Source organism: Pseudophryne corroboree, unplaced genomic scaffold, assembly GCF_028390025.1.
Source record: "Pseudophryne corroboree isolate aPseCor3 unplaced genomic scaffold, aPseCor3.hap2 scaffold_2466, whole genome shotgun sequence".
Lineage (NCBI taxonomy): Eukaryota > Metazoa > Chordata > Amphibia > Anura > Myobatrachidae > Pseudophryne > Pseudophryne corroboree.
In genome coordinates this window covers 1-16,038 of record NW_026969122.1, presented here as the reverse complement: position 1 = coordinate 16,038, position 16,038 = coordinate 1, and the positions used below count along the sequence as shown (strand labels likewise).

The following is a 16,038-nucleotide window of genomic DNA, read 5'->3' as shown; positions in this document are numbered from 1 at the left end:
TTGACAGTATTGTTTTCTTTCAAAAATCCACTTAATTTTCTTTACCCGATTATTAAAATGGTAATTGACAAAAACAAACTACATTGTCACCAGAAGAGCAATACAAAATGTACAAGTGATATATTAAAATCATCTTTCCAGCTTGAATTTCAATGATGCATTGGGGCAACGATTTTGTGAGAAACATCTTCACCCTTAAATAAAGATTTTCTTAATTCCTTACCTGTGTGCTAATTAGATATCACCTTGTTTTCACATTAAACAGACTTCCACATGAGAAAGCAGCAAGGATGCAGTGGCGTTAATGTTTCCTGGTGTCAACCTGTATTATTTCAGTAGATATTCAAATGAGGATGCATCTTGCTGCCTTTCCAATGAAGCAAGTTTAATTTAGTAATAGGTGAAAAACCATCCCTACAAAGATGTTAATCAGATACTTGGCTTTGTGGACACTTTTCAGAGAACAAATTTGTTAGCATAAAAATAAAGCCAGAAAATGAAGAGCTGTTTAATCACTCAATTGGATTTTTTTGCCAGCATATTTCTTTTTCTCTGCAAACCACTGCTAAATTGTGCTTCCTAGCTGTTTTTATAAAATCACTGAATCAAATCTAACTCTGATTACATCAGAGAAGGCCAGGTACCCAACACCATAACAGGGGTTTTTGAAATTTTGACTTGTCTACTTAAAGATCACCAAAATCTGATAACAAGGTCAATTACATCCCTGGGTGGGATTGAACCACCAACCTTTTGGTTAATAGCCGTACACACTAACTGATTGCGCCACAGCGACACTTTGCAAAAGTACATACTGACAAAGGCTAATAAGCATTCATCTAGAACGTTTCCTAGAAAAACTTTAAGTAGTCAATAATCTGGAGAGTTTTTGTAAGATGTTTCTTCCATCAACCAATGAAGAAACACATTGGTACTTTCCCATGATGAGTGAGTACTTCAGGATCTCTTGCAATTACATGTGCAGCAGAGTACTGTAATGGAAGCATGCTGGGTCCATAGCCCAGAGGTAGGCAGATTGAAACTATCCTCTGCTATATGCGTTTTTTTTTGTTAATTAAAGTAATCCAAAACTGGGATTGATATTTTTGCTCTTTTATTTTTACTTAAAGTACAATAACTTTTACCATTTTCATTTGTTTTAATAGTATATTGACAGTATTGTTTTCTTTCAAAAATCCACTTAATTTTCTTTACCCGATTATTAAAATGGTAATTGACAAAAACAAACTACATTGTCACCAGAAGAGCAATACAAAATGTACAAGTGATATATTAAAATCATCTTTCCAGCTTGAATTTCAATGATGCATTGGGGCAACGATTTTGTGAGAAACATCTTCACCCTTAAATAAAGATTTTCTTAATTCCTTACCTGTGTGCTAATTAGATATCACCTTGTTTTCACATTAAACAGACTTCCACATGAGAAAGCAGCAAGGATGCAGTGGCGTTAATGTTTCCTGGTGTCAACCTGTATTATTTCAGTAGATATTCAAATGAGGATGCATCTTGCAGCCTTTCCAATGAAGCAAGTTTAATTTAGTAATAGGTGAAAAACCATCCCTACAAAGGTGTTAATCAGAAACTTGGCTTTGTGGACACTTTTCAGAGAACAAATTTGTTAGCATAAAAATAAAGCCAGAAAATGAAGAGCTGTTTAATCACTCAATTGGATTTTTTTGCCAGCATATTTCTTTTTCTCTGCAACCCACTGCTAAATTGTGCTTCCTAGCTGTTTTTATAAAATCACTGAATCAAATCTAACTCTGATTACATCAGAGAAGGCCAGGTACCCTACACCATAAGAGGGGGTTTGAAATTTTGACTTGTCTACATAAAGATCACCAAAATCTGATAACAAGGTCAATTACGTCCCTGGGTGGGATTGAACCACCAACCTTTTGGTTATTAGCCTTACACAGTAACTGATTGCGCCACAGCAACACTTTGCAAAAGTCCATACTGACAAAGGCTAATAAGCATTCATCTAGAACGATTCCTAGAAACATTTTAAAAAGTCAATAATGTGGAGAGTTTTTGTAAGATGTTTCTTCCATCAACCAATGAAGAAACACATTGGTACTTTCCCATGATGAGTGAGTGCTTCAGGATCTCTTGCACTTACATGTGCAGCAGAGTACTGTAATGGAAGCATGCTGGGTCCATAACCCAGAGGTAGGCAGATTGAAACTATCCTCTGCTATATGCATTTTTTTTTGTTAATTAAAGTAATCCAAAACTGGGATTGATATTTTTGCTCTTTTATTTTTACTTAAAGTACAATAACTTTTACCATTTTAATTTGTTTTAATAGTATATTGACAGTATTGTTATCTTTCAAAAATCCAATTAATTTTCTTTACCCGATTATTAAAATGGTAATTGACAAAAACAAACTACATTGTCACCAGAAGAGCAATACAAAATGTACAAATGATATATTAAAATCATCTTTCCAGCTTGAATTTCAATGATGCATTGGGGCAACGATTTTGTGAGAAACATCTTCACCCTTAAATAAAGATTTTCTTAATTCCTTACCTGTGTGCTAATTAGATATCACCTTGTTTTCACATTAAACAGACTTCCACATGAGAAAGCAGCAAGGATGCAGTGGCGTTAATGTTTCCTGGTGTCAACCTGTATTATTTCAGTAGATATTGAAATGAGGATGCACCTTGCTGCCTTTCCAATGAAGCAAGTTTAATTTAGTAATAGGTGAAAAACCATCCCTACAAAGATGTTAATCAGATACTTGGCTTTGTGGACACTTTTCAGAGAACAAATTTGTTAGCATAAAAATAAAGCCAGAAAATGAAGAGCTATTTAATCACTCATTTGGATTTTTTTGCCAGCATATTTCTTTTTCTCTGCAACCCACTGCTAAATTGTGCTTCCTAGCTGTTTTTATAAAATCACTGAATCAAATCTAACTCTGATTACATCAGAGAAGGCCAGGTACCCTACACCATAACAGGGGTTTTCGAAATTTTGACTTGTCTACATAAAGATCACCAAAATCTGATAACAAGGTCAATTACGTCCCTGGGTGGGATTGAACCACCAACCTTTTGGTTAATAGCCTTACGCAGTAACTGATTGCACCACAGCAACACTTTGCAAAAGTCCATACTGACAAAGGCTAATAAGCATTCATCTAGAACGATTCCTAGAAACATTTTAAAAAGTCAATAATGTGGAGAGTTTTTGTAAGATGTTTCTTCCATCAACCAATGAAGAAACACATTGGTACTTTCCCATGATGAGTGAGTGCTTCAGGATCTCTTGCACTTACATGTGCAGCAGAGTACTGTAATGGAAGCATGCTGGGTCCATAACCCAGAGGTAGGCAGATTGAAACTATCCTCTGCTATATGCATTTTTTTTTTGTTAATTAAAGTAATCCAAAACTGGGATTGATATTTTTGCTCTTTTATTTTTACTTAAAGTACAATAACTTTTACCATTTTAATTTGTTTTAATAGTATATTGACAGTATTGTTTTCTTTCAAAAATCCACTTAATTTTCTTTACCCGATTATTAAAATGGTAATTGACAAAAACAAACTACATTATCACCAGAAGAGCAATATAAAATGTTCAAGTAATATATTAAAATCATCTTTCCAGCTTGGATTTCAATGATGCATTGGGGCAACGATTTTGTGAGAAACATCTTCACCCTTAAATAAAGATTTTCTTAATTCCTTACCTGTGTGCTAATTAGAGATCACCTTGTTTTCACATTAAACAGACTTCCACATGAGAAAACAGCAAAGATGCAGTGGCGTTAATGTTTCATGGTGTCAACCTGTATTATTTCCGTAGATATTGAAATGAGGATACATCTTGCTGCCTTTCCAATGAAGCAAGTTTAATTTAGTAATAGGTGAAAAACCATCCCTACAAAGATGTTAATCAGATACTTGGCTTTGTGGACACTTTTCAGAGAACAAATTTGTTATCATAAAAATAAAGCCAGAAAATGAAGAGCTGTTTAATCACTCAATTGGATTTTTCTGCCAGCATTTTTCTTTTTCTCTGCAACCCACTGCTAAATTGTGCTTCCTAGCTGTTTTTTTTATAAAATCACTTAATTAAATCTAACTCTGATTACATCAGAGAAGGCCAGGTACCCTACACCATAAGAGGGGGTTTGCAATTTTGACTTGTCTACTTAAATATCACCAAAATCTGATCACAAGGTCAATCACGTCCCTGGGTGGGATTGAGCCACCAACCTTTTGATTAATAGCTGAACACACTAACCGATTGCGCCACAGAGACACTTTGCAAAAAGTTAATACTGACAAAGACTAATAAGCATTCATCTAGAACGTTTCCTAGAAAAACTTTTAAAAGTCAATAATCTGGAGAGTTTTTGTAAGATGTTTCTTCCAGCAACCAATGAAGAAACACATTGGTACTTTCGCATGATGAGTGAGTGCTTCAGGATCTCTTGCACTTACATGTGCAGCAGAGTACTGTAATGGAAGCATGCTGGGTCCATAACCCAGAGGTAGGCAGATTGAAACTATCCTTTGCTATATGCATTTTTTTTTGTTCATTAAAGTAATCCAAAACTGGGATTGATATTTTAGCTTTTATTTTTACTTAAAGTACAATAACTTTTACCATTTTAATTTGTTTTAATAGTATATTGACAGTATTGTTTTCTTTCAAAAATCCACTTAATTTTCTTTACCCGATTATTAAAATGGTAATTGACAAAAACAAACTACATTGTCACCAGAAGAGCAATACAAAATGTACAAGTGATGTATTAAAATCATCTTTCCAGCTTGAATTTCAATGATGCATTGGAGCAACGATTTTGTGAGAAACATCTTCACCCTTAAATAAAGATTTTCTTAATTCCTTACCTGTGTGCTAATTAGATATCACCTTGTTTTCACATTAAACAGACTTCCACATGAGAAAGCAGCAAGGATGCAGTGGCGTTAATGTTTCCTGGTGTCAACCTGTATTATTTCAGTAGATATTGAAATGAGGATGCATCTTGCTGCCTTTCCAATGAAGCAAGTTTAATTTAGTAATAGGTGAAAAACCATTCCTACAAAGATGTTAATCAGATATTTGGCTTTGTGGACACTTTTCAGAGTACAAATTTGTTAGCATAAAAGTAAAGCCAGAAAATGAAGAGCTGTTTAATCACTCAATTGGATTTTTTTGCCAGCATATTTCTTTTTCTCTGCAAACCACTGCTAAATTGTGCTTCCTAGCTGTTTTTATAAAATCACTGAATCAAATCTAACTCTGATTACATCAGAGAAGGCCAGGTACCCTACACCATAACAGGGGTTTTTGAAATTTTGACTTGTCTACTTAAAGATCACCAAAATCTGATAACAAGGTCAATTACGTCCCTGGGTGGGATTGAACCACCAACCTTTTGGTTAATAGCCGTACACACTAACTGATTGCGCCACAGCGACACTTTGCAAAAGTACATACTGACAAAGGCTGATAAGCATTCATCTAGAACGTTTCCAAGAAAAACTTTAAATAGTCAATAATCTGGAGAGTTTTTGTAAGATGTTTCTTCCATCAACCAATGAAGAAACACATTGGTACTTTCCCATGATGAGTGAGTGCTTCAGGATCTCTTGCAATTACATGTGCAGCAGAGTACTGTAATGGAAGCATGCTGGGTCCATAGCCCAGAGGTAGGCAGATTGAATCTATCCTCTGCTATATGCATTTTTTTTTGTTAATTAAAGTAATCCAAAACTGGGATTGATATTTTTGCTCTTTTATTTTTACTTAAAGTACAATAACTTTTACCATTTTAATTTGTTTTAATAGTATATTGACAGTATTGTTTTCTTTCAAAAATCCACTAAATTTTCTTTACCCGATTATTAAAATGGTAATTGACAAAAATAAACTGATGAGGATACTACTGCAGTCTTTGTTTCGTCTGTACCCGCTGAAAGAGCAGCAAAAGGTGGAGATCTTGATGGGACAGTTGAAAGGGCTTGCACTTAGAGAGGTTACTTCCTGGCCTACTGAAGAGAAGAAGACTGTGGACCAGATCCTCAACAGGCTTGCTACCACATTTGACACAAGGACAGTGTCAGAACTTAAAATGCACTTCTTTGCTCGAAAGCAACAACCAGGAGAGTCACTACGGGGCTATGCCCTCAGCTTGCAGGAAGCACTCAGAGATGTTCAGCAAGCAGACCCTGAGCAAGTGCATGACAAAGAGAAAATGTTATTGGACCAGTTCACTGAAGGTGCAAGGGGCGAATTTGTAAAACTCAGCTGCGACTATTGAGATTGCAGAAGCCTGGAAGCACATTCCTGGATTTTAAAGAGGCTGCGATTAAAGTTCTAGGCTCCAGTCTTACTTCAGGGGCTGTTCCACAAGAGTCTATTCCAGAGATGCCACGGTATCAAGAGAATTCTGATGCCCAGGAGTCAAGTTTTAAAGGAGCTACTTACCCACCTACAGTAAAAGGAGTGACAGTGCCATGTTCAAAGACATGCATATTTGACTCTTCTAGTGAGTTACGAAGTCTGCTGGCTGAACTGACACGTGGTGTGACAGAGATGCGCAGAGACCTGCAGATTCTGAAGAGACAGCAGGCACTGCTCCATGAAGAAATGGAATGGTGCCAGGAGAGGAGACCACTGAACAGTTCCCAATGGGACCTACATAGAAACAGGGAGACACTTTTTTCCAACCACTTTGCCTCCCAAAGGCGACCCATTTTTCAAAGCTGTGAAGGAAGCGGACAAATTAAGAGAGAATTTGAGCAGCCAGATCATTTAAACTCCAAATTCATGTGGTTAACCCGTTATGTTAGCCAAAGCCCGGTGGTTCAAGTTTGCATCAATGGAGTCTCAATGCCCGCTCTCTTAGACACTGGATCACAAGTGACCACAATACAAGCAACACAGTTTGAGCAGCATTGGACTGAGGAACAGATGTTTCCGTCAACTTCCACATTGATAAACCCGATTGCAAGCAATGGGCACTGCATCCCTTGCAAAGGATACTCGGAAGCTGAAATTCAAATCGGACGAACAGTGCTACCACAGCAAGGCTTCATCATCACCACTGCCCAAGATGATGGATTGCCTCCAGTGATAGTGGGCATGAATGTGTTGCGGAACTGCTGTGAGGAGCTCGTAGCAGCACTCCAAGGAGAGTTTCAAACTGACAAGCTCCAGGAGAAACAAGGCCTTCAACCTGGGATAGCCAAACAAAAGGGAAGAATGATAACAGAATTATCTGTAAGAGAGGAACATGAAAAAAATAAGGCTAGCCAAATAATGATAGAAATGCCCATCTCCAGTGTCCAGATTATCCGAAAGAATGCTTCAATGTTAGGCATGAATAATATAGCATCCAGTTCTAGAAACTGTGAGCAACCTATTCAAGGAACCAGTTTTGACCACCTGCAAGATAAAAGTCAGATGATAAGACACCTCAAAGCCTTACTGAAGATTGGGAAATACCTGACCAAGCGACAAAGGCAAGAATCCTCGCCAGAACTCCTGAAGTTGTTGAGACAGCGAGAAAGGCTGTTTGAAGAGAAAGGACAGTTGGTTCGATGTAGTGTGGATCCTAATACTCATTATAGGATCAGTCAACTTGTAATTCCAAGACAAAGTGCTTGTTATGTGCTTGAAGAATATCACGACAAGTCAGGTCACCCTGGGTGCAAAAGGATGGAAACAAGCATCTGGAAAAAGTTCTTTTGGGTTGAAATGAGGGAAGACATCAAGAGATGGTGCCGAAACTGTCCAACCTGTTCTGTAAGAAGAACCTTGCTGCCTCTTTCTCTCCAGAATCCATTGTCCCAAACCAGCTGTGATACTGAATCCCAAGATGGAATGGAAGAGGCTCATAAAATGTATTTACAGCAGACTAAGGTGGTTTGTCACCGACAAGGAGGCAAGAAGACTAGGGCTTGCAAAACAGAAAACCACCATAGTCAGCTGCAGTTTTGTACAGCATGTCCCAAAGACAGTTTAGAAAGAGTTCAATACTCATCCATGGCAGGGGGGTTGAGGTTTCCTAGACAAACTTTTCAAGACCATATACTGTCCAGATTTCAACCGATTGCTCCAGGAGCATGTGTTAATGTACTATAGCACAAAAGGAATTATACCTATCAGATACTGATGTTAAAAATGTTGATAAATGTTAATGTTTCAGACATAATCTGTGTTCACTAATGAATGTGACTGGATATAGTGAGAAGTTTATATAGGGATAAAACCAAAATGCGTGAGGACACGCATGTTTTGGGGGGGGGGCACGTGTGATATCCCATAACAACAAGGACATTTTTGACAACAGTGTAGTTGCCTGTGCCATTTTAAATAAAGTTTATTTAAAAGAAAATTGAACAGCAGTTTGAGAAGTCAGTTGGAGCCATGGTGAGGAAAGAGCTGGCGACGCCATTACGCAGAGATGAGCAGCTGAGAGAGGGGAGACAAATAAGCTGAAAATTGCATGAGAGAGTAAGCAGTAGTGCAAAATACAGCAGTGGAAGTGCAGCAATTAACAAGTAAGAACGCCATGACACTCTCAGCCAAGAGAGTGCACAGCAAGTGTCAGAGACAGGAGAGTATAAAGCCTTTATACCAATGCTGACTGGCCTACATCTGAGGGGAAACTGCCTCAGAAACATCTATTGACTGGGTGAGATAAATCCATATTTATACTGAAACCTACTCCACTGCAAAGGACATTATCCTATATTTACTATACCTATGCAGCGATTTACATGGGAAGCAGCTCCAGTTTGTTTTAAACAATCATCTTTACTACACAGAGCTACAAAATTTTGTTCACAGCTAAAGGAGACAATAGCTGCATATAACTATGTAACAACATAACCGGGCCCCAACGTGCACATAGAGACTCCCTGCAGTGACACCAATGTTATCTGGGACTTAAATATTGTCTGCATAAGTTGATTTCTATTACTAAGCAACATAGTATTAATCTCAGATTTAGTTATATTACCATTTGTGTAATGACTTAAAGTGTATATGGTGTCTGTGTTTAAGTTGCTTGAATCAAATCTTTCCCTTCCCTACTGTAATCAGTTCCTTTTCTGAGTTATGTGGTAAACCATTTATTCTTTCATACAAAGCCCTGCCTGCCTTTCTTTGTGTCTGGGGAAACCTTGCCTCTCTGCCAGGAATAGAGAAGAGCTGCTGCTGAAGGAGGAATAGTCCATCAAGGTATCCCTGACCTGTTCCACATAGTTTACACACTTGTTATACCGGGGTGTTACATTGTGTGTGACTGACCTTAGGAAGAAACCGGAGCCTCCACTGCAGTGACCCAGCAACCAGGGCACGGGAGTATACAGTGCCGCTGGGAGTGATGAAGCTGCAGTAAAGATGTCTATTAGACCTAGCCTGCTGCAGCCCTTGTAGATTCTCATAAAAAAAGTTCTTCTTTTCTTGTCAAAATTAATAGCTAAGAATAGGCTGCTTGAGGCAGGCCCCTGTTAAGTGGCCTGCTACTGAAGGCAACAACTACAAACTGAGCTCCCTGTTCATGGAAGCGGGGTTATAGAGGAGAATGCACTGAGCATCTTGGGAACAGTCAAAAGCTTTGAGCCGGTTGGTGCCTCAGATCAAGATCCTACTCTACACCCCAATGTGAATCCTTGTGGAGTCCAGTGTACCCCACAGAAGAAATTAATGTGTCACACCCATTGGCAGCAACCTTAGAATAGCTGCTGACGGGCACAATTGAGAAAGGAAGGGGGGGGGGGACATTTGAATCCAGCACATAGATGCAATTCAAATATGTAATTTGAACCTTCCTATTTTAAAATATAATGGATGAACCTCACCCTGTGAGAACAATCTTCATGATATAGAGATCTCATATGCAAAATAAGTATGAGTTGGGATAGGGCTGGGGAGGGTGGCTGCTCGGGCAGCCCCTCCCCCGTCAAGTTAAGGAGATTCAACTGAGGAAGCACAAGGGAACTCTCGTCTGGGGACAACAACTGCAGGGAGACCACATCTTTTCAGATGAACATGGGAGGGCGGAAGGCTGCCTAATACTGAAGCACCATCAAATATCAAACCATATGCAATAACTAGTACAAGCATTCCTGGGGGAAGGTCTGCAGGAGACGAATTTGCATACGGTGATGTCATCCAAGCAGTGGGCCAAAGTTGGCTGGAACCCTCATCTGCATATGAATAGAGAAAAGGGTTATGCAGGGCATGGCGGCCTTTTGCGGCGCTTGGATGACCCCTAGTTCGCATTAAACACCTCCACCCTCCTTCGGTGTGGGGCTCATGTTGACTATGCCCCAGCCCCTGAAGCATTCAAGCTGATTTCTTGCAGCAGCTGGGCACTGTAACAGCTCCAGAGCTGCTCTGTAAGGCAAATAAAAGGGTGTGGGCCCTGCAGCACTACCTGTAGTTCGCATTGTGCGTTGGAAGGCACAAAGTAATCAGACGGGAGAAGTCAGGATAGTGCGCAAGGGCATAGAAGGGAGCGGATCAAGAAAAGAGAAGTGGAAACAGACAGCAAACTAGGCTGGAGAGAGACCTGAGACAAAGAGATCTGAATTATACGAGAGCCGACCAGGGGAAACACAAATTATGCAGTCAAGTTTCCCACATTTGGGGAAATCGCAGGGGCAGCACAGCCAGAGTGCAATGGGTGAGCCTTGCCCTGGGAGAAGCACCTTCAAGATCATAGTATCTCACCTGGCAGGTAAGTAGGAGTTGGGCTAGAGCTGGGGAGGGTCGCTGCTCGGGCACCCCCCTGTCAAGTGAAGGAGATCCAACTGAGGCAGCACAATGGAACTCTCGAAAGAAGAACAAGGCTAGAGGAAGATCTGAGACAAAGAAATCTGACTTTTACCAGAGCTGACCAGCGGAAAACACAAACACAGTCCCCCACTACCACAAATAATGCAGGCGAGTTTCCCACATTTGGGGAAATCACAGGGGTCAGCATACCCAGAATGCAATGAATGAACCTCACCCTGGGTGAACAATCTTCATGACCATGGTGTCTCCTATGCAAAATAAGTATGATTTGGGATAGGGCTGGGGAGGGCCGCTGCTCAGGCACATCTCTGTCAAGTAAAGTTAATTCAACTGAGGCAGCAAAAGGGAACTCTCATCTGGGGACAACAACTGCAGGGAGAACACATATTTTCAGATGAACATGGGAGGGCAGAAGGCTGCCTAATACTGAAGCACCCCCAAACAACAAACCAAATGCAACAACTAGTGCAAGCATTCCTGGGGGAAGGCCTGCAGCAGATGGATTTGCATATGGTGATGTTATCCAAGCAGTGGGTCAAAGTTGGCTTCAACCCTCATCTGCATATGAAAAGAGAAAAGGGGCGTGCAGGGCATGGCGGCCTTTTGCGCTGCTTGGATGACCCCTAGATCGCATTAAACACCCCCACCCTCCTTTGGTGTGGGGCTCATGTTGGCCATGCCCCATCCCATGAAGCATTCAAGCTGATTTCTTGCAGCAGCTGGGCACTGTAACAGCTCCAGAGCTGCTCTGTAAGGCAAGTAAAAGGGTGTGGGCCCTGCAGCACCACCTGTAGTTTGCATTGTGCATTGGAAGGCACAAAGTAAGCAGACGGGAGGAGAAGTTAGGATAGTGCACAAGGGTATAGAAGGGAGGGGCTCAAGAAAAGAGAAGTGGAAACAGACAGCAAACTAGGCTGGAGAGAGACCTGAGACAAAGAGATCTGAATTATACGAGACCTGACCAGGGGAAACACAAATTATGCAGTCAAGTTTCCCACATTTGGGGAAATCGCAGGAGCAGCACACCCAGAGTGCAATGGGTGAGCCTTGCCCTGGGAGAAGCACCTTCATGATCATAGTATCTCACCTGGCAGGTAAGTAGGAGTTGGGCTAGAGCTGGGGAGGGTCGCTGCTCGGGCACCCCCCTGTCAAGTGAAGGAGATCCAACTGAGGCAGCACAAAGGAACTCTCGAAAGAAGAACAAGGCTAGAGGAAGATCTGAGACAAAGAAATCTGACTTTTACCAGAGCTGACCAGAGGAAAGCACAAACACAGTCCACCACTATCACAAATAATGCAGTCGAGTTTCCCACATTTGGGGAAATCACAGGGGTCAGCATACCCAGAGTGCAATGAATGAACCGCACCTTGGGAGAACAATCTTCATAACAATGGTATCTCCTATGCAAAATAAGTATGATTTGGGATAGGGCTGGGGAGGGCCGCTGCTCAGGCACATCTCTGTCAAGTAAAGGAGATTCAACTGAGGCAGCACAAGGGAACTCTCATCTGGGGACAACAACTGCAGGGAGAACACATATTTTCAGATGAACATGGGAGGGCAGAAGGCTGCCTAATACTGAAGCACCCCCAAACAACAAACCAAATGCAACAACTAGTGCAAGCATTCCTGGGGGAAGGCCTGCAGCAGATAGATTTGCATATGGTGATGTCATCCAAGCAGTGGGTCAAAGTTGGCTTCAACCCTCGTCTGCATATGAAAAGAGAAAAGGGGCGTGCAGGGCATGGTGGCCTTTTGCGGCACTTGGCTGACCCCTAGTTTGCATTAAACACCTCCACCCTCCTTCGGTGTGGGGCTCATGTTGGCTATGCCCCAGCCCCTGAAGCATTCAAGCTGATTTCTTGCAGCAGCTGGGCACTGTAACAGCTCCAGAGCTGCTCTGTAAGGCAAGTAAAAGGTTGTGGGCCCTGCAGCACTACCTGTAGTTCGCATTGTGCGTTGGAAGGCACAAAGTAAGCAGAAAGGAGGAGAAGTCAGGATAGTGCGCAAGGGCATAGAAGGGAGCTGCTGAAGAAAAGAGAAGTGGAAACAGACAGCAAACTAGGCTGGAGAGAGACCTGAGACAAAGAGATCTGAATTATACGAGACCTGACCAGGGGAAACACAAATTATGCAGTCAAGTTTCCCACATTTGGGGAAATCGCAGGAGCAGCACACCCAGAGTGCAATGGGTGAGCCTTGCCCTGGGAGAAGCACCTTCATGATCATAGTATCTCACCTGGCAGGTAAGTAGGAGTTGGGCTAGAGCTGGGGAGGGTCGCTGCTCGGGCACCCCCCTGTCAAGTGAAGGAGATCCAACTGAGGCAGCACAAAGGAACTCTCGAAAGAAGAACAAGGCTAGAGGAAGATCTGAGACAAAGAAATCTGACTTTTACCAGAGATCAGAGGAAAACACAAACACAGTCCCCCACTACCAACAAATAAAGCAGTCGCGTTTCCCACATTTGGGGAAATCACAGGGGTCAGCATACCCAGAATGCAATGAATGAACCTCACCCTGGGAGAGTAATCTTCATGACCATGGTATCTCCTATGCAAAATAAGTATGATTTGGGATAGGGCTGGGGAGGGCCGCTGCTCATGCACATCTCTGTCAAGTAAAGGAGATTCAACTGAGGCAGCACAAGGGAACTCTCATCTGGGGACAACAACTGCAGGGAGAACACATATTTTCAGATGAACATGGGAGGGCAGAAGGCTGCCTAATACTGAAGCACCCCCAAACAACAAACCAAATGCAACAACTAGTGCAAGCATTCCTGGGGGAAGTTCTGCAGAAGACGGATTTGCATACGGTGATGTCATCCAAGCAGTGGGTCAAAGTTGGCTTCAACCCTCATCTGCATATGAAAAGAGAAAAGGGGCGTGCAGGGCATGGCGGCCTTTTGCGGTGCTTGGATGACCCCTAGTTCGCATTAAACACCCCACCCTCCTTTGGTGTGGGGCTCATGTTGGCCATGCCCCATCCCCTGAAGCATTCAAGCTGATTTATTGCAGCAGCTGGGCACTGTAACAGCTCCAGAGCTGCTCTGAACGGCAAGTAAAAGGGTGTGGGCCCTGCAGCACTACCTGTAGTTTGCATTGTGCATTGGAAGGCACAAAGTAAGCAGACGGGAGAAGTCAGGATAGTGCGCAAGGGCATAGAAGGGAGCGGCTCAAGAAAAGAGAAGTTGAAACAGACAGCAAACTAGGCTGGAGAGAGACCTGAGACAAAGAGATCTGAATTATACGAGAGCCGACCAGGGGAAACACAAATTATGCAGTCAAGTTTCCCACATTTGGGGAAATCGCAGGAGCAGCACACCCAGAGTGCAATGGGTGAGCCTTGCCCTGGGAGAAGCACCTACATGATCATAGTATCTCACCTGCCAGGTAAGTAGAAGTTGGGCTAGAGCTGGGGAGGGTCGCTGCTCGGGTACCCCCCTGTCAAGTGAAGGAGATCCAACTGAGGCAGCACAAGGGAACTCTCGAAAGAAGAACAAGGCTAAAGGAAGATCTGAGACAAAGAAATCTGACTTTTACCAGAGCTGACCAGAGGAAAGCACAAACACAGTCCCCCACTACCACAAATAAAGCAGTCGAGTTTCCCACATTTGGGGAAATCACAGGGGTCAGCATACCCAGAATGCAATGAATGAACCTCACCGTGGGAGAACAATCTTCATGACCATGGTATCTCCTATGCAAAATAAGTATGATTTGGGATAGGGCTGGGGAGGGCCGCTGCTCAGGCACATCTCTGTCAAGTAAAGGAGATTCAACTGAGGCAGCACAAGGGAACTCTCATCTGGGGACAACAACTGCAGGGAGAACACATATTTTCAGATGAACATGGGAGGGCAGAAGGCTGCCTAATACTGAAGCACCCCCAAACAACAAACCAAATGCAACAACTAGTGCAAGCATTCCTGGGGGAAGGCCTGCAGCAGATGGATTTGCATACGGTGATGTCATCCAAGCAGTGGGTCAAAGTTGGCTTCAACCCTCGTCTGCATATGAAAAGAGAAAAGGGGCGTGCAGGGCATGGCGGCCTTTTGCGGCGCTTGGATGACCCCTAGTTCGCATTAAACACCTCCACCCTCCTTCGGTGTGGGGCTCATGTTGGCTATGCCCCAGCCCCTGAAGCATTCAAGCTGATTTCTTGCAGCAGCTGGGCACTGTAACAGCTCCAGAGCTGCTCTGTACGGCAAGTAAAAGGGTGTGGGCCCTGCAGCACTACCTGTAGTTTGCATTGTGCATTGGAAGGCACAAAGTAAGCAGACAGGAGGAGAAGTCAGGATAGTGCACAAGGGTATAAAAGGGAGGGGCTCATGAAAAAAGAAGTGGAAACAGACAGCAAACTAGGCTGGAGAGAGACCTGAGACAAAGAGATCTGAATTATACGAGAGCCGACCAGGGGAAACACAAATTATGCAGTCAAGCTTCCCACATTTGGGGAAATCAGAGTGCAATGGGTGAGCCTTGCCCTGGGAGAAGCACCTTCATGATCATAGTATCTCACCTGGCAGGTAAGTAGGAGTTGGGCTAGAGCTGGGGAGGGTCGCTGCTCGGGCACCCCTCTGTCAAGTGAAAGAGATCCAACTGAGGCAGCACAAGGAAACTCTCGAAAGAAGAACAAGGCTAGAGGAAGATCTGAGACAAATAAATCTGTCTTTTACCAGAGCTGACCAGAGGAAAGCACAAACACAGTCCCCCACTACCACAAATAATGCAGTCGAGTTTCCCACATTTTGGAAATCACAGGGGTCAGCATACCCAGAATGCAATGAATGAACCTCACCCTGGGAGAACAATCTTCATGACCATGGTATCTCCTATGCAAAATAAGTATGATTTGGGATAGGGCTGGGGAGGGCCGCTGCTCAGGCACATCTCTGTCAAGTAAAGGAGATTCAACTGAGGCAGCACAAGGGAACTCTCATCTGGGGACAACAACTGCAGGGAGAACACATATTTTCAGATGAACATGGGAGGGCAGAAGGCTGCCTAATACTGAAGCACCCCCAAACAACAAACCAAATGCATCAACTAGTGCAAGCATTCCTGGGGGAAGGCCTGCAGCAGATGGATTTGCATACGGTGATGTCATCCAAGCAGTGGGTCAAAGTTGGCTTCAACCCTCGTCTGCATATGAAAAGAGAAAAGGGGCGTGCAGGGCATGGCGGCCTTTTGCGGCGCTTGGATGACCCCTAGTTCACATTAAACAC

General features: G+C 42.8%; 9 non-coding genes across 9 annotated transcripts; all 9 read right to left on the bottom strand.

Annotated features, from left to right (window-relative positions):
• Positions 1–10,595: 10,595 nt before the first annotated feature.
• On the bottom strand, positions 10,596–10,758 carry LOC135011472 (U1 spliceosomal RNA). Its single transcript, XR_010210558.1, has one exon. It is a non-coding gene; the product is annotated as a U1 spliceosomal RNA (small nuclear RNA).
• A 152-nt stretch (positions 10,759–10,910) lies between these two features.
• On the bottom strand, positions 10,911–11,074 carry LOC135011476 (U1 spliceosomal RNA). Its single transcript, XR_010210563.1, has one exon. It is a non-coding gene; the product is annotated as a U1 spliceosomal RNA (small nuclear RNA).
• A 674-nt stretch (positions 11,075–11,748) lies between these two features.
• LOC135011469 (U1 spliceosomal RNA) lies at positions 11,749–11,911 on the bottom strand. The gene has a single exon (XR_010210555.1). It is a non-coding gene; the product is annotated as a U1 spliceosomal RNA (small nuclear RNA).
• Positions 11,912–12,063: 152 nt separating this feature from the next.
• On the bottom strand, positions 12,064–12,227 carry LOC135011464 (U1 spliceosomal RNA). Its single transcript, XR_010210551.1, has one exon. It is a non-coding gene; the product is annotated as a U1 spliceosomal RNA (small nuclear RNA).
• Positions 12,228–12,901: 674 nt separating this feature from the next.
• On the bottom strand, positions 12,902–13,064 carry LOC135011467 (U1 spliceosomal RNA). Its single transcript, XR_010210554.1, has one exon. It is a non-coding gene; the product is annotated as a U1 spliceosomal RNA (small nuclear RNA).
• A 149-nt stretch (positions 13,065–13,213) lies between these two features.
• Positions 13,214–13,378, bottom strand: LOC135011470 (U1 spliceosomal RNA). The gene has a single exon (XR_010210556.1). It is a non-coding gene; the product is annotated as a U1 spliceosomal RNA (small nuclear RNA).
• Positions 13,379–14,048: 670 nt separating this feature from the next.
• Positions 14,049–14,211, bottom strand: LOC135011465 (U1 spliceosomal RNA). The gene has a single exon (XR_010210552.1). It is a non-coding gene; the product is annotated as a U1 spliceosomal RNA (small nuclear RNA).
• Positions 14,212–14,363: 152 nt separating this feature from the next.
• Positions 14,364–14,527, bottom strand: LOC135011475 (U1 spliceosomal RNA). Its single transcript, XR_010210562.1, has one exon. It is a non-coding gene; the product is annotated as a U1 spliceosomal RNA (small nuclear RNA).
• A 972-nt stretch (positions 14,528–15,499) lies between these two features.
• On the bottom strand, positions 15,500–15,662 carry LOC135011473 (U1 spliceosomal RNA). The gene has a single exon (XR_010210560.1). It is a non-coding gene; the product is annotated as a U1 spliceosomal RNA (small nuclear RNA).
• Positions 15,663–16,038: the final 376 nt, after the last annotated feature.